Source organism: Aquarana catesbeiana, linkage group LG04 (assembly GCF_042186555.1).
Source record: "Aquarana catesbeiana isolate 2022-GZ linkage group LG04, ASM4218655v1, whole genome shotgun sequence".
Taxonomy (NCBI): Eukaryota; Metazoa; Chordata; class Amphibia; order Anura; family Ranidae; genus Aquarana; species Aquarana catesbeiana.
The window spans coordinates 300,468,854-300,496,741 of NC_133327.1; positions in this window are offsets into that span (position 1 = coordinate 300,468,854).

Sequence of the window (27,888 nt, forward strand, 5' to 3'; positions counted from 1 at the left end):
TGGAGTAAGGTACTACTTACAGTTACTCAGATGGGTAAATTGCTCGAGGAGGTTGGTTGTTGTTAGAAGTCCTGGAACCGAGGAACTTGAGCTCTCATGGATAAGGAAGGAAGGGAGAAAAACAGAAAGGTAGTTAGTGATAAACAAGAGGGTAGGGGAAAACAGGTGTCAGCAGTGTGTTAGAGACTGCTGAATGTGGAATCAGGGTAAAGTTCGTAAACTAAGTGCAATGAGCAGACACTGAACCGGAGTGCTTATCTGAGATTGGAGTTACAGCATCACTGATTTGGAAGTCATTTGTTGTAGTGATGAGGATGACCGGAGTTGAAGGATTGTGCGTTTGGTTTGTGGGTCACTGGGGTTGGAAGGTCACCGTCAGGAATGATACCCCATGTTTTGAGCAATTGTATGCCCTCTTCGACGGTATGGATATTGTGGCGTGTTCCATTTCTGGTAACCATCAGCTTGGTTGGGAACCCCCATTGATATGGGATCTTATGATTATTGAGGGGGTTTTGTTATGGTTTGCAGTTGACGTCTCTGTTGACGGGTGTATTGAGAGATGTCAGCAAAAAGTTGCAACTTTGCGTATGGATGTGAGAGCTGTCCCAGTCATCTGGATTGTGTAAGGAGCATGTCCTTGGTGTGGTAGAAATGGATGTGCTTCAGAGTATCCCGAGGTACTTCTGCGGGTAGATGAGGAGGTTTTGGGAGACGATGGATGCAATCGATGATCGTCTCAATCAGTGGGAGATCTGGGAGGAGTGTTGAGATCAACTTCCTAGCGTAGGAGTTGAAATCTGCTGGTAGAATAGTTTCAGGGATTCCTCTTATCTTAATATTTTGACGCCGTGAGCGATCTTTGAGATCCGCCATTTTGGCACGCACCCAGCGGTGTTCTTCTCTGATATGGTCGTGTACGTCTACCAGGTCATTGACTGTTTCTGTCATGACGCTCATCTGCTTTTCAATAATCCCCACTTTCTGCCCTGTGTGCAGCATTTCTGTTTTAAATGCTGTAAACATTGAGGAAATGTCAGACTGGAGGGAGCTGTGAAGTGACATCAGCATTTCTTTCAGCATAGTGTCTATGACAGGCTGATTTGTAGTAGGGAAGGCCGCTATGGGGGAAGCTGCAGAAGGATGTGTAAGGAGGTTTTCTAATGCAGGTCTTACCTCCTGTGGCTGATCCGCTGTATCCAGGAGCATCCTTGCTTTTGCAGGGCTGTTGGAGGTGGATGAGGGGCATGAGGATAGCTGGAAGCCCGAGGAGTTGTGCAGGGCTGAAATGGAGGATTCTTCAGCATCAGGCAGGTCAGTGTAGGAATCCTCTGTGTGCTGTGCTGTGCAGCGCCGCGGCCGCCATCTTGGATTCTATCTCCCTGAGGGAAGATGAGGAAATCTGTGATTTTTGTGGGAATCCTGTATTCTTTCCTCTTTCTAGAGGTTCTGGTCTGGTTCCCCAGGTTGTAGGGGTCTGAGGACTGCATTTTGTGGGGTATGAGGCAGTGATTTAAGGTCCGGCTCTCCGTTCAGTGCAGGAGCTGTGAGATCAGGCTTCCATTCAGCTCGGCAGTTAGCTACACCCCACCAGCATTATATTGATTTTTATATACAGATACTGAAGAGACCATTCAACTCCTCGAAAGAATTGACCTTCAGGGTAACCACTAATTAGCCACAGTGGATGCTTTTGCACTATATACATGCATCCCACACCATTTGGATTTGGAGACAGTTGGTTACTACTTAGAAGAAGATGGTACCCTCCTCCATTATAACAACAGTTTATAATGGAGTTATTACAGTTTGCCATGAAACTGAACTATTTATGGTTTGGAAATAAATGTTATCTCCAACAAAAGGGTGTAGCTATGGGGGCCAAGTTTGCCCCCAGCTTGACCAATTTATTTATGGCTAAGTGGGAGGAGGATGCTGTCTATGTCCGTGTGAGACCAGAATTGGTCCTCTGGGCAAGATACATAGACATATCCTACTCCAATGGAATGGTGGGAAAATATGGATAGCCTCTAAAAGCGATATCAATGGGTATGTATGTTAAAAGAAAAATTGTACCATCATCCTAAACTTAATGAAATAAGGGGTTTGGGAGCCTGGTCCCCAGCCAGGGCTCACCAAGAAAAAAAAAAGGAGGAAGCAAGTGGACTATCTCGGTACAATGCAAAGAGGGATACAATTAAATATATAGACAATCATATAACATTTAGAAAAAGTTTATTGATACATAGTACATGACAAGAAGAGTCAGTGGTAAATTAAAAACATAGGTGACTTGGTCATGGACAGTGTTTCAACTAGTTTCGCGGACTGAGCCACTTTATCAGGAAGAACATTTGCAATTTAAATCGATACAAGGTCAATGACAATGTAGTCAATCATATATAAAAATGATGTATGAATATAAACAGTTTAGACAAATGTATATTGTACAAGGGGGGGGAATAAAGGGGAAGGATGTGGAGCTGCTTACCCAAGTCCTGATGTGCACACAGCACAGGGTGTCACCAGTGGGGTCTCCTGCGGCGACTGGGGGGAGATTAACTGGGGGTCCTAATATGTCAAAGAAAAGGATTCCTGTATAGTATAGTAAGGTTTATAACAATTTATTGTAAAAATAGCTAGTTTTACTCACATTGACAAAATCACAAACAGTGTCACTTCCGGTGTGCCTGGCAAACAATTCTGCGTTTCCTCACATTCACATGACTTCATCAGGGGTGAAGGCACAGATCCTGAAACATAGGTTTTTAGAAAAAGGTTTCCAAGAATTTGAGTTGGATAGGCAAATACAGAAGGCATTTAAAGTTGAAAGGAATTCACTTTTGAGTGATAAACCCCAACATCAGAAAGAAGGAACATTCAAATGGTCCTTTTTTTATGTCCTTTTTGGTTCAACATAAACAAATTAAAGCTATCTTGAATAAACACTGGGATATCCTAAAAAATGACCGTATACTTGGCCCTATTCTACCAGAGAGAGCATAGATTAGAGAGGAGCTTCCTCAGTAAGGGGTAAGATTGCTCCTATTGTAATTAACCCCTCTAAGAGAACTACATTTTTTTTACAGAAAAAGACTGAAACTTTTGAATCTATGCTAACCAAACACAAATACCAGATGAAGCATTTCGCTAGATGTGCCACAAAAAATATTGTCGACTTACTAACCTATCCCTGTGGGAAGCAGTATGTTGTCAGAACTACATGTTTATTTGTGGGTGAGGGTGAATGAACATATCGCTAATATTAGAAAGGGCCCAACTAATCATAGTGTCCCTCAACACTACCTCCGATGCCATAACAAAAATCCTAGTGACACTTAGTTCCAAATCATAGATAAATATGTACCACCATAGAGGGGAGGGTCCAATGTAAGGGGGGTCTCAAGGCTAGAAACCTTTTGGATGCATTCCACAAAATGAATGTGGAGTGGGACATCAATGCTTTTATTAATGCTTCTTAATATAATTTCTTCTTTTTTGGCCTTTTTAGGACAGAATATCTGTATTGAGTGAGGTAAATAAATATATTCCATCTAAATCCCTATGATGAAGATGAGGATCTAGAATTGTTTTTAGTTTCATAACTTTCTTTAAACTTAAGTTTTACATTTTTAGTACAAGATGCATTACTACCCTGTTTCCCCGAAAATAAGACCTAGCGGGATTGTCGGTCTTGGCTGCAATATAAGCCCTACCCCCCAAATAAGCCCTACCCTGTTTCCCTGAAAATAAGCCCTACCCTGAAAATAAGACCTACAAGGACTTTAACTAGGGCTTATTTGGGGGGTAGGGCTTATATTGCAGCCATCACCGACAATCACGCTAGGTCTTATTTTCGGGGAAACAGGGTATATCCTTTTAAACATGTAATACCAGAACTATTTTATATAATAGGATCCAAATTTTTTAGATTGTATTATATAATTTTTACTTTGTTTAGCAGTAGGGATGAGCCGAACACCCCCCCGGTTCGGTTCGCACCAGAACCTGCGAACGGACCGAAAATTTGCACGAACGTTAGAACCCCATTGACGTCTATGGGACTCGAACGTTCAAAATCAAAAGTGCTCATTTTAAAGGCTAATTTTCATGGTATTGTCCTAAAAAGGGTTTGGGGACCCGGGTCCTGCCCCAGGGGACATGTATCAATGCAAAAAAAAACTTTTAAAAACGGCTGTTTTTTCGGGAGCAGTGATGTTAATGATGCTTAAAGTAAAAAAAAAGGGAAATATTCCTTTAAATATCGTACCTGGGGGGTGTCTATAGTATGCCTGTAAAGTGGCGCATGTTTCCCCTGCTTAGAACAGTCCCTAGATAAAACAAGAAAAAAAGGAGAAACCTGCGCTACTAAGCAAAGAAAAAAATTATTATATATAATAACTGCAGCGGCAACAAATACCACAAATATCAGTGAGGTGTAGACCAAAATTATATAAAAAAAATGTGCGCTTGCATTAAATGACGTCTCATTATATCAATGTTCATAAAAAAGATCATGAAGGAAAATTTTTTGCAAATGCAGTGCAATATGGCTATCTGGAGTTGTTCGGTACACTGTAGTGCAATATGGCTATCTGGAGTTGTTCAGTACACTGTACCGAACAACTCCAGATAGCCATATTGCACTGCATTTGCAAAAAATTGCAGTGGCTGCAGATTGAAAAGGAAAGCAAAAAAATAAAAACCGCAGAGGTCATCGGGTACCACCAGGGGAAGGCTCTATTTGTGGGAAAAGAGGGACGTCAATTTTGTTTGGGTGCAGCGTCGCACGACCGTGCAATTGTCAGTTAAAGAGATGGAGTGCCGAATCGCAAAAAGTGCTCTGGTCAGGAGGGGGGCTGAAGCGGTTAAAGTACCACTGAACTCAAAAGTGAGTGCCTCTTCCAATGCTGAAGTACAGGAATTATTCCCTGCTGTATGCGGCGCATACCGGCCGAGGGCCATATCTGCATGCCCATACGACCTTGCTATAAAGGAGGTCCAACTTGTCTGGTAAGGGTACATCTTTTATTACCCCTTGGATCCACTGGTGGCTGGAAGTCTCTTCACGTCCTTCTACTTTTCCCCCCACTCATATGGGATGTATTGAATGAACTGTGGATATGCGTTTTTCTACCTGTGCGATTTTGGATTTTTTTATGCAATTCCAAATCTTCAATTTTTCACCTTGGGTTGAACTGAGCCTGAATACTATTCTCTGCACTTTTCTTTATATTTAGTGTTACGAATTGAATGTTTTTTTATTTTTATTTTTTGAATTTTTTGTAATTTTATAGTAATCAATATATATGAATTCTTAGCATTGATTTTGCACATTATCTATACCGTACAGTATAGTGATACTGTTCACTTGGAGTCATTTTCCTTCATGATCTTTTTTATGAACATTGATATAATGAGACATGTCATTTAATGCAAGCGCACATTTTTTTAATATAAATTTAGAACAGTCCCTGCACAAAATGTCATTTTTAAAGGAAAAAAAGTCATTTAAAACTGCTTGCGGCTTTAATGTAATGTCGGGTCCTGGCAATATGGATGAAAATCAGTGAGATAAACGGCATTAGTACCCCCCAGTCCATTACCAGGCCCTTTGGGTCTTGTATGGATATTAAGGGGAACCCCGCACCCAAATTAAAAAAGGAAACAGCAGTATACAGGCTCTGTACTCTGAACAGCAGTATACAGGCGGTGCAAACAAGATGGGGACTGTAGGTTTGTTGTTAAGTAGAATCTGTTTGTAATTTTGAACTGGTACATTTTTAACGTGTTTAGCTCCAGCCAAAAAATCTATTTTAAGTTTTTTGGAAAACATAGGGAAGGGTTATCATCCCTGTGACATTTGTTTTGCTGTCTGTGCTCCTCTTCAGAAGATTTCACCTCACTTTTTGTCACAATGACAAATGTTTTTTGAAAATTTGGGGTTTTTTGTGAAACAAGGATTGGTGATAAAGCATCAGTGGAAAGGAGAAAAGTTTTTCCCATATTAACTCTTACAGGAGAGAATTTCCCTTTCTAGGGGTAGATTTCATCTCACTTCCTGTTGTCTCCTTCCGTTTGCAAGTAGGAGTCATTTGTAAGTTGGATGTTTGAAAGTAGGGGCCTGCCCTATATACTCAGCAGAAATTTGGGCCTTAGGTGTTGTTGTGGCCACAACACTGTAAGCCCTCACAGGGCCCTGCTGTGAAATATTAGGGCCTTTGGTGGTGGTGGTGGTGCTGGTGCCACAACACTGTAAGTCCTCACTCGCTCTTGGTGGGTGCAGAAACAGGCCCTGCTGTGAAATATTAGATCAAGAATTGTAATTACATGCCCCTGTTGAACAGGGGCTGAAAAATTGGGCCTTAGGCACTGGTGCTGGTGCCACAACACTGCAACCCCTCACAGATACTCTAGTTGGAACGCAGGAATGAGCCCTGCTGCAAAGTATTGCATCAAAAATTGTAATTAGACGCCCCTGTTAAACAGGGGCTGAAAAATTGGGCCTTAGGCACTGGTGCTGGTGCCACAACACTGCAACCCCTCACAGATACTCTAGTTGGAACGCAGGAACGAGCCCTGCTGCAAAGTATTGCATCAAAAATTGTAATTACACGCCCCTGTTAAATAGAGGCTGAAAAATTGGGCCTTAGGCACTGCTGGCGGCGCCCAGAACCAAAAATGTTCTTACAAGCTATCAGCGTGATCATTGAGGAGGAAGAGGATAATTACTCAGGATAGTCACTCAGCATCAGCATAGGCAGTCTTTGAAGGGATCTGAGATTTCAAAAAAAATTATTCGGTTACATCAGCATCAGGTGCTTGGTAGCTGGTAGTGATCCAAGACTGATTCATTTTTATGAAGGTCAGTCTATCAACCAAGTCGGTGGACAGACGTACCCTGTGATAGGTTACAAAGCCTCCAGCAGCACTGAATGTGCATTCCGAAAGAACGCTGGATGCAGGACAGGCCAGTAGCTCAATTGCATACTGTGCAAGCTCTGGCCAGTGATCCATCCTCAAGACCCAGTAGCCCAGAGGATTTTCGGTGGGAAAGGTGTCCAAGTCAGATCTTGCCCCTAGGTATTCCTGCACCATGTAAAACAGACGCTGGCAATGGTTGCTGGAACCGATCATACCTTGGGGCTGCGGACTAAAAAATTGTCTGAACGCATCGGACAGATGGCCACCTTCTCCACTGCTCCTTCTTTGACTGACCGAAGCCTCAGCAACACGTTGTCCAGAAACAGGCGTTTGTAACCTCCGAGTCTCTGGGAACGCATTGCATAGTCCTTTCTGCAAGGCCTCCCGAAGATGTTTCATCCTCTGCTCCCTCTGCGATGGCAAGATAAGGTCCGCAACCTTACCCTTGTAATGTGGATCAAGGAGGGTTGCCAGTATTGGTCCTGCTCCCTGATACCACGAATACGAGGATCCTTCTGCAGGCTTTGCAGGATCAGGGAGGCCATGCAGCGTAGGTTTGCTGAGGCATTCGGTCCGGAGTCCTCTAGGTCACTAAGGATGACATGGTCCGCAGCCACCTCCTCCCAGCCACGTACAAGTCCATGAGTTTCTTGGGGCTGATCCCTTAAAGACTGCTGCTGATGCTGAGTGCCAGACTCCACCTCCATACTGACACAATCCTCCTCCTCCTCCTCCTCCTCCTCTTCCTGTGTGATCGGCGGGCATGCAGGAACACTGTCTGGATAAAGGGGGCTTGAGAGCTAAGGAAGTCCTCCTCTTCCTGCCTCTGTTCTGCCTCAAGTGCCCTGTCCATTATTCCATGCAGCGTGTGATCCAACAGGTGGACAAGGGGGACAGTGTCACTGATGCATGCACTGTAACTGCTCACCATCCTCGTGGCCTCCTCAAATGATGACAGGACAGTGCATGCATCCCTGATCATGGCCCACTGGTGTGGGGAAAAAAAACAAGCTCCCCTGACCCTGTCCTGGTGCCGTAGTCACACAGGTACTCATTGATGGCCTTCTGCTGTGTGTGCAGCCGCTGCAGCATGGCCAACGTTGAGTTCCACCTGGTGGGCATGTCACAGATTAGGCGGTTCTTGGGCAGGTTAAACTCCTTTTGGAGGTCTGCCAGCCGAGCACTGGCATTATATGACCGGTGGAAATGCACACAGACTTTCCTGGCCTGCCTCAGGACATCCTGTAAGCCCGGGTACCTGCCCAAGAACCGCTGCACCACCAAGTTAAGGACGTGAGCCAAACAGGACACATGGGTCATTTGTCCCTGTCGGAGGGCAGAGAGGAGGTTGGTGCCATTGTCGCAAACCACCATTCCTGCCTTAAGTTGGTGTGGCACTGCAGAGCTGACAGAACCTCTGCCCCAGTGTGGCTCCTGTCCCCCAAGCACACCAGCTCAAGCACTGCATGGCATCTTTTGGCCTGCATGCTTGCATAGCCTCTTGAACGGCTATGGAGCACCGCTGGTTCCGAGGACAAAGCACAGGAAGAGGCCATGAAGGAGGAAGAAGAGGAGGGGGTGGAGGAGAGAGGTGTGTCACAATCATTAGTAGTGGCATTTTGGAGGTGTGGTGGCAGAACAACCTCCAACACTACTGCACCTTGTCCTGCATCCTTCCCAGCTGCCAGCAGAGTCACCCAATGTGCGGTGAAACTTAGGTAACGTCCCAGTCCATGCCTACTGGACCATGAGTCAGCGGTAATATGCACCTTACCGCTGACCGCCCTGTCCAGTGAGGCATGGACATTGCCTTCCACATGCCGGTAGAGAGCCGGAATCGCCTTCTGTGAGAAAAAGTGGCGTTTGGGAACCTGCCACTGAGGAACCGCACATTCCACAAAGTCACTGAAGGGGGCAGAGTCTACCAAATGAAAAGGCAGCAGTTGAAGTGCTAGCAATTTTGCCAAGCTAGCATTCAACCGCTGGGCATGTGGATGGCTGGGAGCGAACTTCTTTCGGCGGTGCAGCAGCTGGGGCAGGGAAATTTGCCTGGTACAATCTGACTTCGGTGTACCGAAAGCAGATTGCCCACAAGTACTTGACTGTGACACACCTAATTCTACACCTTTATTCCTCTCAGTGCAGGTCTCAGAGAGGACTGAAGGTATAGTGGGGTTGGAGATCTCAGCTGATGAGGAGCAAGGAGAGGTCCTCTTTGTTCTTTGGTGTGGGTCTTTTAGATATGCTTGCCAACAAACTGCATGGCAGGTCAACATATGTCTGGTCAAGCATGTGGTGCCCAAGTAGGAGATGTTTTGGCCACGCGAGATACGCTTGAGACATATGTTGCAAATAGCAGCGGTGCGATCTGATGCACTTGTCTCAAAAAAGGCCCACACCGCTGCAAGCAATTCCTTGTTCCTCTGGACAGGATCAGGATCTTGACCTCAGGCTGACGCCGACACCGGGGGGTGTGGCTTGAGCATGACGGAGTGAGAGGCGGTGCATTGCAGTGGCGTGTCCATGCAGGAGTTCATGTGCGGGCTGAGGCAGAGACGCCAGGAACGCCAGTAATACATGACGGGACGGGGACGTGAGAAGGGTATAGGAGGGATGGAGGCCCCCCTACATCCACTTATCACCAAATACCTGACAGCAAAAATAGAACCAGCCATGTCCGTGGAGTCCGGGACCGCTTCCCAACGGGCCGTGCGGGCCGCCCAGAGACAGCTAGCGGCCATGGAGGAATCAGCCGCCCCAGCCACTTCAAGTAAGTCAGCCGGGAACATCCGTACGGAGCTGACAGAGGCCGTTGAAGTAAGCTCCCCTATCACGCCATGGAACAGGGCTATCACAGATACCCAGGTATGCTTTTTAAATAAGGGGCGATAGCAGTGGCTGGTGGTGGTGAACCGGACATTGGGAAGCTCATACAGGCATTACCGACCAAAGAGGATATACGATTCCTGTTGAGCGAATTAAAGGCGACTGTAAGGGAGGAATTGAGTGAAGTTGGTGCTAAGTTAGAGTTAATGGACAAAAGACTGTGTAGTTGTGAGTCTTCGCAGACCTCGGCGGATGCCCGCATTGACGTGTTGGAAAGAGAGCTGAAATCGCAACACCAAAAATTGTTAATTTTACAGTTACAATCTGAGGATTCTGAGAACAGAAGTAGAAGAAATAATGTTCGCATTAAAGGAATCTCAGAAACCATAAAAACACCTGATCTGAGGAAAACAGCAATCAATATTTTTAACAAATATCTGGGGAATCCCTCCGATACTCATATTGAGCTGGATCGGGTACATAGGAGTCCGGTAGGATTCATCCCGGAACAAGGGTCCCCTAGAGATGTGTTATGTCGAGTTCATTTTTACAAAACAAAAGAAGATATAATGAGAGCAGTATGGCAGAAAGGGGTATTGGAGTTTGCAGGACAGGAGGTTCAGGTGTTCCCAGACCTTAGTCGGCTGACGAAGATAAGGAGACAGTTGATGAGGCCACTTTTGGATCAAATCCGAGCAAAGGGGGCAACCTATAGATGGGGGTACCCACTAGCATTAATTATAAAAAAGGGCGAACATGCCTTTACCTTGTCTGCTCCAGAACAATTACCGGACTTTTTCAAGTTTCTGGGCTCAGAAGTAGTGGAGGTTCCTGACTGGATTGATATTCCAACTGAAACAATGGGGGGGTATAAGCAACAGAAGAAGGGGCAGAGGAGAAGGAATTGGGAGAAGGAAGCAGTTTAATTAGACTTTTTCAGTCTTCAGTGTGGATTTGACTTTTTTCCTTCTGTTCCCCTTTTTTTTTTTCCCCTCCACCTGATGCCCCACCTCCCCTTTCCATACACACCCAGGCATCCTTTTTTTTTTTTTTCTCCTTCTGATATGAAGATGGGAAGATATCCCTTATAAGGGACAATAGGATCTAAATTGTGGTCAATATGAGTTACCTCTGCTCTAGGTTTTTTTTTTTTTTTTTTGGATAAACCCATTTTTGTGGTTTGCTGTTAAGGTGGTTGATTTTTGGTGTGTTTAAGGGGATACCACGATGGTTTTGGATGTTTTTGGGATGCACATAAAGTATGGGAGGGAGGGGAGGGTTGGGACGGGGTTTTATATATTTTCTTTTTTTTTTTTTTTTAGACACGGGGATAATCCAAAAATGATGTGATGTTATTTATGAAATAGGGTGGAAAGAAAGGTCACAATTATTAAATGAGTAAGACACCTTTTTTTTTTTTTTTTTTTGGGTAAATCCACTTTTTGCTGTCTAGGTGGATGATTTTTTGGTGTGTTTGAGGGGGTACCACGTTGTTTTTGGGACACACACAATATATGAGAGGGGGGGAGGGGAAGGTGAGGCTTGGGGATGTATGGATCAAGACAGGAGGGTGGGGGAGGGTAGGATGGGGGGGGGTTTTTGACACGGGGATAATTTAAATATAAATATAAATGTTGTGATGTTATTTATGAATATAGGGTGGAAAGAAAGGTCATAACTATCAAATGAGTAAGACACTTTTTCTTGACACGGGGATAATCCAAAAATGATGTGATGTTTTTATGAAATAGGGTGGAAAGAAAGGTTATAATTATTAAATGAGTAAGACACTTTTTTTTTTTTGTGGATGGGTGCTAGGGGGTTAAATGGGGTTCACTGGGGAGAGGATCTTGGGGCTCACAGGAGAGAGGATTGGGTTGGGGACATGGGAAGGAAGAGTGAGTTGCATGGTGTAATTTTTAAGAGTAGAGGGTGGAAAGGGAAGGGGTGGACTGAGGAGGATGGGATGGGTGGGTTGGAGGGGGGAGGGAGTAAACTAAGTATTATGAACTTGACTGCTAAATAAGTTGGGAAATGTAAATACAATGTATAAGATTGCTTCCTTTCTCTATTATTGTAAAAATAAGGGCCATACAGTGGAAATTTATGATTGTTAACTGTAAATATTGTGGAAACCCTTCTTAGTTATTCTTATGGGGCGCGCCGCAGCGGATGTACGTACGCTCAGAGTTTTGTGCTCGGGGACATCCCCCATTAATAAACATCTCTCCTCTGAGTGGAGGAAAGTCGGAGGCGTTTTTTTTTTTCCCCCAACGGCACAGAGGATTCGTGCCGATTGGATTTTCCCCTTTAGTGATACAAGGGGATTGGGGGGAGGGAGGGGCGGGTTTTTCCTTTTTTTTTTTTTTTTTTTTTTTGGGATCCCCCATCCTCGTAGCTCCCAGATGATCGTATAGACATGACTAGAATCAAATTTACCTCATATAATGTTAAGAGACTGAACATTCTAGAGAAACGGATTAGACTGCTTGCAGAAGTGGGAAGGTTAAAGACACAGATCGCTTTTCTCCAAGAGACACACTTTAGAAGAGATAGAATACCGAAATTAGTAAATCATAAATTTCCTGTGGTTTATCACAGTACATCTCTGAGCGCCAAATCTAATGAAGTATCTATTATCATTTCAAAACAGACCCCATGGAAGGAGATTAAAGTTATCACAGATGAGGAGGGCCGTCTCTTAATTGTAAAAGGATTAATTGGATTGCAGAAGGTGACACTAGTGAACTTATACCTCCCGAATGAAGATCAGGTTAGTTACTTAGAAACTTGTCTGCAAATGATACATCAGTATAAGGAAGGCATTCTGGTAATAGGAGGAGATTTAAACTTGACAATAGATCCCCTCCTAGATGCTTCCAGGGGAGCTTCACACCTCTCAAAATTACGAAGAGTCAAAAAATTATTAAGTAACCTACAGGTGATAGATACCTGGAGGTCGCTGCATGTACAAGATAGAGATTATACTTTTTTTTCAGCAAAACATAAGTCATATACTCGCATTGACTACATCTTGATATCACAGATAGCAATAACATCTATGATGAGTGCTGATATAGGATCATTTACTTTATCAGACCACGCCCCAACAAATTGTATACTAGATTTAGGAGAGGAAGATCGCAGTGAGTGGCATTGGAAGATTAATGAGACTTTATTAAAGGATAAAGAGTACGAACAAAAACTAGGTCAGGAAATGGATCTCTTTTTTTCTGACAAATGAAACGAAGTTACCCCACTTTGTATCTGGGAAACACATAAATGTGTGATGAGAGGAGTTTTGATATCTCTAGGGGCGCATAAGAAAAAAAAGCTTAACGAACAGATTGAGACTTTACTTAAAAAAATTCGGGAAGTAGAGTTAAAACATAAAAAGTCTCAGACACAGCAAATAGAGGAGAAATTAAGCGGTCTTCGGGATGATTTAAACTCTCTACTTATTGAACAGGCCAAAGCGAAATTGAAACGTGGAAGGCGGACGCTATATGAATTTGGGAATAAACCGAGTAGGATGCTGGCTAAGGCCCTTAAAGATGCTAAAACACAGAAGCATTTGTCGGGTATTAGGACACAGAGGGGTGAAATGGTTAACTCCTCACAGGATATGGCACAGATCTTTAAAGAGTACTATGAGGGTCTCTATCATTTAGAAGACCATTACTCCCCACAGAGGCATAAAAGTAAAGGGGAGAGGATAAGGGACTACCTATGCAACTCAGAAATGCCAAAGTTAATGGAGGAGATAGTACAAGATCTAGATCAGTGTTTCTCTACTCCAGTCCTCAAGGCGCCCCAACAGGTCATGTTTTCAGGATTTCCCTCAGATGAAACGGCTGTGGTAATTACTAAGGCAGTGAAACTAATCAAATCACCTGTGCAAAATAATGGCTAGCCTGAAAACATGGCCTGTTGGGGTGCCTTGAGGACTGGAGTTGAGAAACAATGATCTAGATGTTCCAATCACAATAGAGGAATTTAAGAGAGTAGTAAATCTCTTAAAAGCAGGGAAAGCACCAGGCCCAGATGGGTACACTCTGACATATTATAAACATTTCGCCGAGAAACTGTCCCCAAGATTTACAGCGGCCTTCAACTCACTACGGGAGGGACAGATGCTACCCAGTGAGATATTGACGGCACATATAGCGGTAATCCCGAAGGAGGGAAAGGATCCCTCCCAATGCTCCAGTTACCGGCCAATTGCACTACTAAATGTGGATTTAAAAATCTTTTCTAAGATTCTAGCGATTAGACTAGAAGAGTACATTCCTAAATTGATACATCCAGATCAAGTGGGATTTACAGCCGGCAGGGAAGGGAGGGAAAATACGCAGAGAGTAATTAATGCGATCTACATTGCACAAAAAAATTAATGCGATCTACATTGCACAAAAACAGAAACCCTTAATACTGTTCTCAGCGGACCCTGCCAATAAAGATCCCTTCGTATTTCCTGAAGGACCTTCGTTCAAGGTTTCTGAGGTTCATTTGGGCAGGGAAACCAGCAAGAGTAAGGAGAAACATTTTAGTGCTCCCAAAAGAAAAAGGAGGCATTGGTTTCCCAGACCCAGTGAGATCTCAGGAAGCGTCGCAACTAGCTAGAGTGGTGGAATGGTGTGCCCGTGAGAAGAAAATCCCTCTAGAGGGTCTGGCATGGATAGCAAAATCAAAATTACCTATAATAGTGAAAAAACATCCATTGATAGGTGCAACTATCCGCACCATCAATATAATTTTCAAAAAGACAAATCTTTCAGCCTACCCAAGCCCTATGACTCCGGTACTGGGTTCACCAGACTTTCAACCTGGCCTACTAGATCGGAGTTATGAGGCATTAAAACAAAGGGGAAGAAACAGGATTATTCACTTTTCTAGGGGCAACCGCCTGATGTCACGAGGTGAGATAGAGGGAGAAGTGTCACCCGATTTACACTATCTTAGGGCAATGCAGCTAGGAGCCTTTATCCGCTCGAAAATTAAAACTTACCCAGCGGTACGGGACTTATCACGTTTTGAACAGAGATGTTTAGATGGAGAAAATATGAGACACTCTCTATCACATTGCTACGAGGTAATAAGGAATCAAGAAGCCCCTCAGGAGCTTAATTTTATCCAGGCTTGGGAGAGAGAGATGGGAGTAACGTTCTCCCAAAGTCAGAAGGTTAAAATTCTGAAATCCACACATAAGACATCGATTGCTAGCAGATACCAAGAGGGAGGATATAAAATCCTCACTAGGTGGTATAGAACACCTTCTGTTCTACATAAAATGTTCCCACAGGCCTCAGATGTGTGCTGGCGTTGTACAAGAGCGGAGGGTACTATGCTGCACATATTTCGGGAATGTGAGAAGATTAAGGATTTTTGGGAAATGGTGGAGGAAACGATTAAGGAAATTACAGGTGTGTCTCTTGGGAATAATCCGGCTGCATTTCTATTAAATGATGTTCCCCTGTCGGTGGAAAAATATAAGAACTCTTTACTCAAACACCTTCTCACGGCGGCGAAGGCCTGTATACTGGCTTTGTGAAAGAGTTCAGTCCCCCCCGACCAAAACACAGTGGTGGGCCAGGATTATGGAAATCCAACAAATGGAAAATTTGACCTTGATGTTGAAAGAACAAGATGAGAAATATTGGAGGATATGGTCTCCCTTCCTGTACTACTGAAGTAGAGAACAGGCGAGGTAGATTATGTGCGATCGGACGGGAATGAGGAGGGGGCACCCTTGGGGGGGGGCTTTCCCCCTTTTTTTTTTTTTTTGGGGGAGGGGGTTGACATAAGGGGTAGGTTGGGAGAAAAGGGAAATAATAATATATGTTTATCGGGCAGATGTGTTTCAGTTCCACCTAAAAGAAAATGTATCATGTGGTTAGATTATGATAAATGGAGATGTTAGAGAAGATACGAAGACTATGTGAAATATTTTATGTGGAATGTATTATATGCTATTAAAAAATAAAGAATTTAAAAAAAAAAAAAAGGCCCACACCAAAGAACTTTTGGAATAATGCACAGAGACAGCAGCGCCCTGCATATGCGGAGCTTTGGGGTGTGATGCAGTCAGTGTGTTGCCCTTAGGCTTGCTCCTGGAGGGCATCCTGCCTCGTTGGTGATGTGCCTCCTCCTCTCTCCTATCAGGCACCCATATTGAGTCAGTGACCTCATCATCCCCTCCCTCCTCATCACTGGAGCAAACCTGGCAGTATCCTGCAGCAGGGGGAGCATGACTGCCAGATTGCTGTCCTTCTTGGGCACCCCCTCTGTCCGTGCTTACGTTACTGCCTTCCTCTAGATCAGTATCATCATCAGAGCCTTCTAAACGCTGGGCATCCTCCTGGAGCATGTACCCAATACTGTGGTCAAACAGTTCAAGGGACTTCTCAGGAGGACATGGTGGGGCTAGGGAAGGAGTCACTGATGCCATTGAGCCGAGGGAAGAGGCCGCATTGGCAGCTGCTTTGCCAAAGTACAATGAGCATGGGTGAGAGAGGATGAGGAGGATGAGGACGGCTTGGTTATCTACTCGACCAAGTCTTCCGCATGTTGCGGCTCAACATGGCCAGCTGCCGAAAAAAAGGCCAAGCGTGTCCCACGGCTACGTGCTGATGAGGATGCACCGTCTCCATGACCAGCACTGTTGCCTCTAGACACAGAGCCTGCTTGCCCTCTTTTATTGGCTTGTGACTGTCTGCCTCTCCTTGTTGGCCTTCCAGACATACTAATGGCCTGTAGCTGGGATATATACAGTGGGGAAGGAAAGTATTCAGACCCCCTTAAATTTTTCACTCTTTGTTATATTGCAGCCATTTGCCAAAATCATTTAAGTTCATTTTTTTCCTCATTCATGTACACACAGCACCCCATATTGACAGAAAAACTCAGAGTTGTTGACATTTTTGCAGATTTATGAAAATAGAAAAACTGAAATATCTCATGGTCCTAAGTATTCAGACCCTTTGCTCAGTATTTAGTAGAAGCACCCTTTTGATCTAATACAGCCATGAGTCTTTTTGGGAAAGATGCAACAAGTTTTTCACACCTGGATTTGGGGATCCTCTGCCATTCCTCCTTGCAGATCCCCTCCAGTTCTGTCAGGTTGGATGGTAAACGTTGGTGGACAACCATTTTTAGGTCTCTCCAGAGATGCTCAATTGGGTTTAAATCAGCGCTCTGGCTGGGCCATTCAAGAACAGTCACAGAGTTGTTGTGAAGCCACTCCTTTGTTATTTTAGCTGTGTGCATAGGGTCATTGTTTTGTTGGAAGGTAAACCTTCGGCCCAGTCTGAGGTCCTGAGCACTTTGGAGAAGGTTTTCATCCAGGATATCCCTGTACTTGGCCGCATTTATCTTTCCCTCAATTGCAACCAGTCGTCCTGTCCCTGCAGCTGAAAAAAAACCCCACAGCATGATGCTGCCACCACCATGCTTCACTGTTGGGACTGTTTTGGACAGGTGATGAGCAGTGCCTTTTCTCCACACATATCACTTAGAATTAAGGCCAAAAAGTTCTATCTTGGTCTCATCAGGCCAGAGAATCTTATTTCTCACCATCTTGGAGTCCTTCAGGTGTTTTTTAGCAAACTCCATGTGGGCTTTCATGTGTCTTGCACTGAGGAGAGGCTTCTGTCGGGCCACTCTGCCATAAAGCCCCGACTGGTGGAGGGCTGCAGTGATGGTTGACTTTCTACAACTTTCTCCCATCTCCTGAATGCATCTCTGGAGCTCAGCCACAGTGATCTTTGGGTTCTTCTTTACCTCTCTCACCAAGGCTCTTTTCCCCCCGATAGCTCAGTTTGGCCGGACGGCCAGCTCTAGGAAGGGTTCTGGTCATCCCAAAGGTCTTACATTTAAGGATTATGGAGACCACTGTGCTCTTAGGAACCTTAAGTGCAGCAGAAATTTTTTTGTAACCTTGGCCAGATCTGTGCCTTGCCACAATTCTGTCTCTGAGCTCTTCAGGCAGTTCCTTTGACCTCATGATTCTCATTTGCTTTGACATGCACTGTGAGCTGTAAGGTCTTATATAGACGGGTGTGTGGCTTTCATAATCAAGTCCAATCAGTATAATCAAACACAGCTGGACTCAAATGAAGGTGTAGAACCATCTCAAGGATGATCATAAGAAATGGACAGCACCTGAGTTAAATATATGAGTGTCACAGCAAAGGGTCTGAATACTTAGACCGTGTGATATTTCAGTTTTTATTTTTTAATAAATTTTCAAAAATGTCAACAATTCTGTGTTTTTCTGTCAATATGAGGTGCTGTGTGTATGTTAATGTGAAAAAAAAATGAACTTAAATGATTTTAGCAAATGGCTGCAATATAACAAAGAGTGAAAAATTTAAGGGGGTCTGAATACTTTCCGTCCCCACTGTATATATATATGTATATATATATATATATATATATACTGATACTGCAGCTAGCAAAATCAACGGCCTGTCTGCGGTAGTGATAGGATCAGGAAAACACCACCAACCTTCTACAGGTAGCTTTAGGTGAACACTGTGCAGAGCTTGCAAAAAAATAACTTGTAGCTTATTTAGCTGCCTGCGGTAGTGATAGGATCAGGAAAACACCACCAACCTTCTATAGGTAGCTTTAGCTGAACACTGTGCAGAGCTCGCAAAAAACTAACTTGTAGCTTATTTAGCTGCCTGCGGTAGTGATAGGATCAGGAAAACACCACCAACCTTCTACAGGTAGCTTTAGCTGAACACTGTGCAGAGGTCACACTAAACTAACTTGTAGCTTTAGCTGAACACTGTGAGGAGGATGCACTACCCTAACTTGTAGCTTTAGCTGAACACTGTGCAGCGGTCGCACTACACTAACTTGTAGTTTTAGCTGAACACTGTGAGGAGGACGCACTACACTAACTTGTAGCTTTAGCTGAACACTGTGAGGAGGACGCACTACCCTAACTTGTAGCTTTAGCTGAACACTGTGCAGAGGTCACACTAAACTAACTTTTAGCTTTAGCTGAACACTGTGAGGAGGACGCACTACCCTAACTTGTAGCTTTAGCTGAACACTGTGCAGAGGTCACACTAAACTAACTTGTAGCTTTAGCTGAACACTGTGAGGAGTACGCACTACACTAACTTGTAGTTTTAGCTGAACACTGTGCAGAGGTCACACTAAACTAACTTGTAGCTTTAACTGAACACTGTGAGGAGGACGCACTACACTAACTGTAAATACTGTAGCTGCCTGACTGTGGTACTAATAGGATCAAAAGAACGCCAGCAATTTTCTTCAGGTAGCTGTAAATACTGTAACAAGACAAGCCTGCCTGTCAGTAGGAAGATAACAGGAACGGATCTAGCTAAACTGAATACAGTGTATATATATATATATATATATATATATATATATATATATATATATATATATATATACATACAACACCTGGGATGCATATATATACACAATACACAGTAAGTGCAGCTAACTCACTGACTGTCCTGCCTAATCTAGCTAACTCAGATGAAATGACACTGTCTCTCCCTCTCTCTAAGCACGCCGGAACACACTACACAGGGCTGCCGTGCAGGCGGCCTTATATAGTGTGGGGCGTGTTCTAAACCCCCTGAGCCATAATTGGCCAAAGCCACCCTGGCTTTGGCCAATTACAGCTCTCTCTACTGATGGTGCTGTAATTGGCCAAGCATGCGGGTCATAGTGCATGCTTGGCCAATCATCAGCCAGCAATGCACTGCGATGCCGCAGTGAATTATGGGTCGTGATGCGCCACACAAATTTGGCGTGAACGGCCCATATCGTTCACAATTCGATGAACGGTCGAACAGACAATGTTCGAGTCGAACATGGGTTTGACTCGAACGTGAAGCTCATCCCTATTCAGCAGTTGTCTCCTTGGTTTATAAACATGTGAACAAGTATTGAGTATCTCCATATATATATTATAATAGGCACATTCTGTCCATTGACGAGATTAGTGTGCGTCCCAGTATTGAACAGTGTTTGCCTACTGTCTTAAGGAATGTCATCTTTCCTTGACAAAAACTTGGAACGCATGACAACCATTTCTGGGTTGCGAGCATAATGTGTAATTCTTAACGCTAGGTTTCCAGTAGATGCAATGACGCAGATTGTATATTCAGATCGAGGCGTGAGACGCACGCCATCTTGGAGGCCATTCCGGGGGGGATCGACAATTTGTGTTTGCTCACAGGTTTGATAATTCAGTTTTGATTGTTCTATTTTATATATTAATGCAATGAAGGTAGGGGGCTTGCACCCCAGATGATGTCTTATTAGATGAAATGTGTAGGGTTATTGTGTTCCTTACTACATTTACGACCCAGCTTCTTGGAGTATTTAATGAAATGCCTGTTTTTTCTGATTGGATTTAAGGGTTTCATACCTTTTAATAAATGCTATATGAATGGTTTTACACTATGTGGAGATATCTTTTATTTTTACGATGGCTGATCTGCTGGATCTGCTGTTTTGCCCTGAACTATGCGGGATCTGATTGGCTGACCCATTGCACAGATTATAGTTTTGGAGAGCTTATTCTCCTGATGCCTGCTTGACTTGGTGCTAATAGCATTGGAGTCCACGAATTTTGGTAAGTGCATTTAACCCTCTGTGTGGGTAGCGGATATGTACACCATTGTGATCTCTTTAATGGACCTTTAGGGTTTCTCCTATCAATATTTAAGTTAAAACACCTGTATTTTTCATTTCTATGAACTTTTATGTTTAATGATAAACTCACTTTAGTGACTTTGTTAATTTATATATATTTTCACTATATATGAGTTTGGCATTTTAATATGTGGATACGTGCATTGTTTTACTTATTATTAGCACAAGTCACTTTGTATCACAAACCTTTACACAGTACTTTCTTCTTTTATAATACAAAGTATTACTGAGGTAATATTTAAAGTGATATTAAAGAATCTTTTTAACAAACATGTTATACTTACCTGCTCTGTGTAATAGTTTTGCACTTAGCAGCCCCGATCCTCCTCTTCTGAGGTCCCCTGCCAGCATTCCAAATTCCTCCTGTGTTGCTTACTAGAGGGGGTATTTATGTGGGCTCACTCCTGAGCAGCACTGTGTATTGACCCTTAAAGGAACAAGATTCCTCAAGGTTTGGGACTTTAAATGGACGCAAGGCAATAATATTATAAAAGTACAAAATTTATTGGACACACAATAAATAAATCAACAAATGTAATACAATGTAAATATGAATGTAAACAGATAACCGATGATAAAAACACATCTATATAAGGGGAAAAGACTAGATTAAAAAGAGGGGCAAGCTTGCAAAGGAATAGTCCTATATATTTGACCTTTCATCACTGAGTTTGATTGACAACAGCAGGAGCCAATGGCTAGCATTACTCTCAGTGAGCACATTGAGGATGGAATGAGAGAGCAGCGCTGCCTTTAAAACCACCTTAACTCCAGATCCAATATCCAAATATGTAACAACTCTCCCCTAACTGTTTTGGGCTGCAATGTCACAGAAACAATGCTCCACAATTGGTAGATGTGTTGTAAAGTCCATTTGCATTTAGCCATATCCATCTATATTAATTATACATTAAACCTCAACCGCCCAAAAAACTCAAAGCAAGCCTTACTACTTCAGTCCCCGGACAATGTTCTGCACAAAGCCTATGTTCTTATCTCCCAAACATCTAGTGCAACAAAGAAAACAATTGCTAAAGCCTGAAAATCCCCAGCATTTAGTTCTCAGGGGGTTAAAATAGGCTAATTAAATCTTTTTAGGCAAAAATAAAAAGGGTTTTAGAATGTCCGGAAACCATGGATTAATCACTTCTTGCCTTCTACATCTCTAACTATCTTTGTAATTAGGTACACTGGTTACAAGTTGATACCTTTGGTTCACACATGGGAAGAGTCCACCTCTCCCCTTATTTCAATCATTTTTCTGCTTCTCCTCCTTTTTCATGACATTTCCCTTCTCTTCATTCCTCCTTATTTCCTCACCCTTACACGTCACACAATCCCATTACCTTTCCTCTTTTTATAATCACTCACTGTTGTCTCCTACCAAGCACTCTCCCCTAAACCTGCTTCCACGGCTCAATACTCTCTCTCGCATGCCTCCTACCATCCCAGCCTACACCATCATAACAAGCAGCAATAGAAAAAGTTCCAAATAATACACAGACCCTGTACTGGATCATTAACCTTTGAAGTCTTCATTCTAAAAAACTGACTGTCAGAAAAAATCTTTGGAATCATGCTGTTGCTTGTCACAAATCATTTGTCCCCCATCTGTGAGTAGATTTATTGCCTTCAGATCTTCTGGTAATCCTGGCCAGCTTAATCATACTAACATAGTCTTTCTTATGCCTTCCATACATAGATTTAAATTTGTTCAGTTCAGCAGGGACCAGCTGAATTTTAATCCATGTATAGGCAGCCATGTGTACCCAAGTTGATCCATTGGTCGACTTGGGTACAACCAGTGTTTTTAGATTTTTCTACATGCGATTACTGCTAGCGGATATAGCCGCTAGCAGTAAGCAGTAACCATTGTATTGTGCAAGCCGGGAGGACTCCCCACATCCCCCTCTGGCAGAATACAATAGCGCTGTGGAAGGCATTCCCCATCCGCACTGAATGTGTTGTTGGGGGGATTGAGTGATTTTCTTTCTTTACACCATGGGTGGTGTATTGAGTAATTTATTTCCTACCCAAGGCTAAAAATATTTTTAGAAGTAATCCCTAAGCTAAAAATGTATTTGAACTTCTGCAGAGCAAGCCATTGATTAAATAAGTTTGGATTATGGTTATAGTTAAATTGTGCACAGGATTACTGACAATTATATAATAAAACGTGGATAATATATATATATATATATATATATATATATATATATATATATATATATATATATATATATATATATATATATATATATATATATATATATATATATATATGTGTGTATATATATATATATATATATATATATATATGTGTGTATATATATATATATATATATATGTGTGTATATATATATATATATATATATATGTGTGTATATATATATATATATATATATATATATATATATGTGTGTATATATATATATATATATATGTGTGTATATATATATATATATATATGTGTGTATATATATATATATGTATGTATGTGTATATATATATATGTATTTATTTTAATATTAATTTTTATATATATATATATATATATATATATATATATGTATATGTATATATATATGTATATGTATATATATATATATATATATGTATATATATATAAGCATATATATATATATATATATATATATATATATATATATATATATATATATATATATATATATATATATATATATAAAAATTAATATTAAAATAAATACATTTAAAATGAATTCCCTGCATCACTGCTCTTTTTGGATAACCTCTATTCCCAGCAACTGTCTCTAAAAGTGTCCCGATTATGCTGACAGAAGAAAGCCATTGTCGAAAGAAAGCAAAAAGAAGTTCCATTTGCAGTTTGCAAGAAGCCATGTGGGGGATACAGCAAACATGTGGAAGAAAGTGCACTGGTCATTTGATACCAAAATTAAACTTTTTGGCCTAAAAGCAAAAAGTTATGTGTGGCGGAAAACTAACACTGAACACACCATTCCCACCGTGAAACATGGTGGTAGCATCATGTTGTGTGGATGCTTTACTTCAGCAGGGACAGGGAAGCTGGTCAGAGTTGATAGAAAGATGAATGGAGCCAAATACAGGGCAATCTTAGAAGAAAAACTGTTAGAGTCTGCAAAAGACTGGGGCAAAGGTTCACCTTCCAGCAGGACAACATTTCTAAACATACAACCAGAGCTACAATGGAATGGTTTAGATCAGGGGTAGGCAACCTAGGCCCTCCAGCTGTGGTGAAACTACAAGTCCCATGAGACACTGCAAGACTCTGACAAACACAGGCATGACTCCTAGAGGCAGAGGCATGATGGTATTTGTAGTTTCACCACAGCTGGAGGGCCGAGGTGGTCTACCCCTGGTTTAGATATTCATGTGTTAGAATGGCCCAGTCAAAGTCCAGACCTAAATCCAATTGATAATCTGTGGCAAGACTTGAAAATTGCTGTTCAAATGCTCTACATCCAATCTGACAGAGCTTGAGCTATTGTGCAAAGAATGTCACTCTCTAGATGTGCAAGGCTGGTAGAGACATCCCCAAAAAGAGTTGCAGCTGTAATTGCAGCGAAAGGTGGTTCTACACAGTATTGACTCAGGGGGGCTGGATACAAATGCACGCCACACTTTTCACATATTTATTCGTAAAACATTTTGAAAACCATTTATCATTTTCCTTCCACTTCATAATTGTGCTCCACTTTGTGTTGGTCTATCACATAAAATCCCAATAAAGTACATTTACGTTTTTGGTTGTAACATGACAAAACGTGGAACATTTCAAGGGGTATGAATACTTTTTCAAGGCACTGTATAAAGCAATAGATCAAGTATAACTTAATTGTGATCTTACATAGATTTGGTCTTGTGATTTTCCCCATAGCTCTCTAGTTGCTTTGTGAAAGAAGCACATATTCCCCTATCACATAAAATGTATGATTCAAATCAATAAGTCAGGAGGTGTCTTTTTGATTTTATGAGGAGATGCAGGATATTGCATATGTACATTCATAATACATAAGTTTGTGTTATTGTACACTTTTATCTTTATCCCAGAGAAGTCAATTAACGATGTCAATAAATGCACAGCTGGTTAATTAAAATGCACATAAAATGTGTTCAATTTGCCGAAAAAGAGAACAAACTTATTTTTTAATGTTCATCTGTATGTTGCATGTTTTAGCTTATAGAAGCTTTTCCAAAGTATTAACTATAACCCTGCCTGGTAGTTAATGCGGCTCTGTCATTTAAAAAAATACTTGCACTAACCTGCAAAAAAAGCCCTAAAGATTTCCAAAAACATCTTTGGTGCCTCTACCCTGTCCTGATTGGCACAGAACACTTAACTGTTTTGAAAAAAAACAAGAATAGTGATTTTTACACACGTTATTTTTAAGTAACATATTCTCTTAAAAGAAAGGGACATGTTTACAACATTTAAAATATGTCTTTATCTAAATTTGCATAAGAAACACAATGGAATTAAGCAAAATGCACAGTCAAGCTCATTCAAGTTGTTTAGACATAACACAAAGCAATGGGCACACTATAAGTATTAAGAAATGTTGCAATCCATAAAACGTGTTGTTTTCACCTAATGCAAAAAAACACAAATACACTTACAAAATATGAGATTACTTAACATAAGTGCTTTGTAAAAACTTTGCATATGTGCTAATATTTTTCACTGAACAAGGTGAATGTTGGCTGTTACTGGCACTCCAGAGATTGTACAATATTTGAAGCCTCTGCTAGAAATACAGTTTTGGATAATGAACATGTAATACATTTAAAGCTGAACTTCAGGTGTACTGAAAAATTCACTTTGCAGTGGGCCACTCCCACACCGTAAGGGTTAATCACTAATTAATCTAAAGTGATAGGAATAGAATATATACCTTATCTTTTGCTTCTGCATACTTCCTCCTCTATATATATATGACCATCCCTCTAAAAGTTGCTTTGCCATTTAATCACTCACAACTTTCTGACACCAATATATACAATGCAGAATGCGGGATCAGTGGTCCTGCAATATATGTTATTATAATAAGGGCCCACCCACGTCCCAGGGTCATTGAAGAGTGGAAATGAGTGGCAGTTGCCGGGGGGTGAAAAATAAGATAGGTGTTTTAACTTATTTAAAACCTTTAGACCAAATAAGCTATTAACTTTTGTAGTACATGAGCACCCCTACTGCAAGGTTCATTTTTTGATATATCGTAAAAGTGAGTACACCCCTCACATTTTTGCAAATATTTTATTATATCTTTTCATGTGACAACACTGAAGAAATGACACTTTGCTACAATGTAAAGTAGTGAGTGTACATCTTATATAACAGTGTAGATGTGCTGTCCCCTCAAAATAACTCAACACACAGCCATTAATGTCTAAACCGCTGGCAACAAAGTGAGTACACCTCTAAGTGAAAATGTCCAAATTGGGCCCAAAGTGTCAATATTTTGTATGGCTACCATTATTTTCCAGCACTGCCTTAACCCTCTTGGGCATGGAGTTCACCAGAGATTCACAGGTTGCCACTGGAGTCCTCTTCCACTCCTCTATGATGACACCATGGAGCTGGTGGATGTTAGAGACCTTGCGCACCTTCACCTTCTATTTGAGGATGCCCCACAGATGCTCAATAGGGTTTAGTTATGGGGACATGCTTGGCCAGTCTATCACCTTTACCCTCAGCTACTTTTGTAAGGCAGTGGTCGTCTAGGAGGTGTGTTTGGGTCGTTATCCTGTTGAAATCCTGCCCTGCGGCCCAGTCTCCGAAGGGAGGGCATCATGCTCTGCTTCAGTATGTCACAGTACATGTTACCATTCATGGTTCCCTCAATGAACTGTAGCTCCCCAGTGCTGGCAGCACTCTTGCAGCCCCAGACCATGACACTCCCACCACCATGCTTGACTATAGGCAACACATACTTGTCTTTGTACTCCTCACCTGGTTGACGCCACACATGCTTGACACCATCTGAACCAAATAAGTTTATCTTGGTCTTATCAGACCACAGGACATGGTTCCAGTAATCCATGTCCTTAGTCTGCTTGTCTTCAGCAAACTGTTTGCGGGCTTTCTTGTGCATCATCTTTAGAAGAGGCTTCCTTCTGGGACGACAGCCATGCAGACCAATTTGACGCTGTGTGCGGCGTATGATCTGAGCACTGACAGGCTGACCCCCCCACCCCTTCAACCTCTGCAGCAATACTGGCAGCACTCCTACGTCTATTTCCCAAAGATAACCTCTGGATATGACGCTGAACACGTGCACTCAACTTCTGGCAAGGCCTGTTCTGAGTGGAACCTGTCCTGTTGAACCACTGTATGGACTTGGTCACCGTGCTGCAACTCAGTTTCAGGGTCTTGGCAATCTTCTTATAGCCTATGCCATATTTATGTAGAGCAACTATTCTTTTTTTCAGATCCTTAGAGAGTTATTTGCCATGAGGTGCCATGTTGAACTTCCAGTGACCAGTATGAGAGAATGAGAGCAATAACACCACATTTAACACACCTGCTCCCCATTCAGACCTGAGACCTTTTAATACTAACGAGTCTTATGACACTAGTGAGGGAAAATGGCTAATTGGACCCAATTTGGACATTTTCATTTAGGGGTGTACTCACTTTTGTTGCCAGTGGTTTAGGCATTAATGGCTGTGTGTTGAGTTATTTTGAGGGGACAGCAAATTTACACTGTTATACAAGCTATACACTCACTACTTTACATTGTAGCAAAGCGTAACTTCTTCAGTGTTGTCACATGAAAAGTTATAATAAAATATTTACAAAAATGTGAGGGGTGTACTCACTTTTGTGAGATACTGTAGCTAGAGTTTCTCAGATTTGAACAGTGTAACTGTTGACTGATAGACATTTTTATTTTTTGGCAATTTTTAAAAAACATACACTGAGCCATATGTTACATTCTGCGAACCTGTCTGAAGAAATATGGACAAACACAAGAATGGGGTGCTGAATTTAAATATTCTAAGGGTCACTGGGCAAACTGGCTTCAGTCTGGCAGCACTAAAAAATAGGGACTCACTTCAAGAACAGGGAAATAACCAATAATTATGATGATCCAAAAGATCATCAAGAAAACATCCAAGGGTCCAAGACATTAAGTGATAAAATTGATACACAGAAAAATCCAACATGTTTCAGGGACACATCCCCCTTTATCGGTGCTTAGGAATGTTGACTAGGGATGAGCTTCGTATTCGTGCGTTCGACTCGAACATTGTGTGTTCGGCCGTTCACCGAGTTACGAACGTTATGGTCCATTCGCGCCAAATTCGAGTGGTGCGTCACGGCCCATATTTCACTGCGGCATCGCAGTGCATTGCTGGCTGATGTTTGGCCAAGCATGCACTATGACCTGCATGCTTGGCCAATCACAGCGC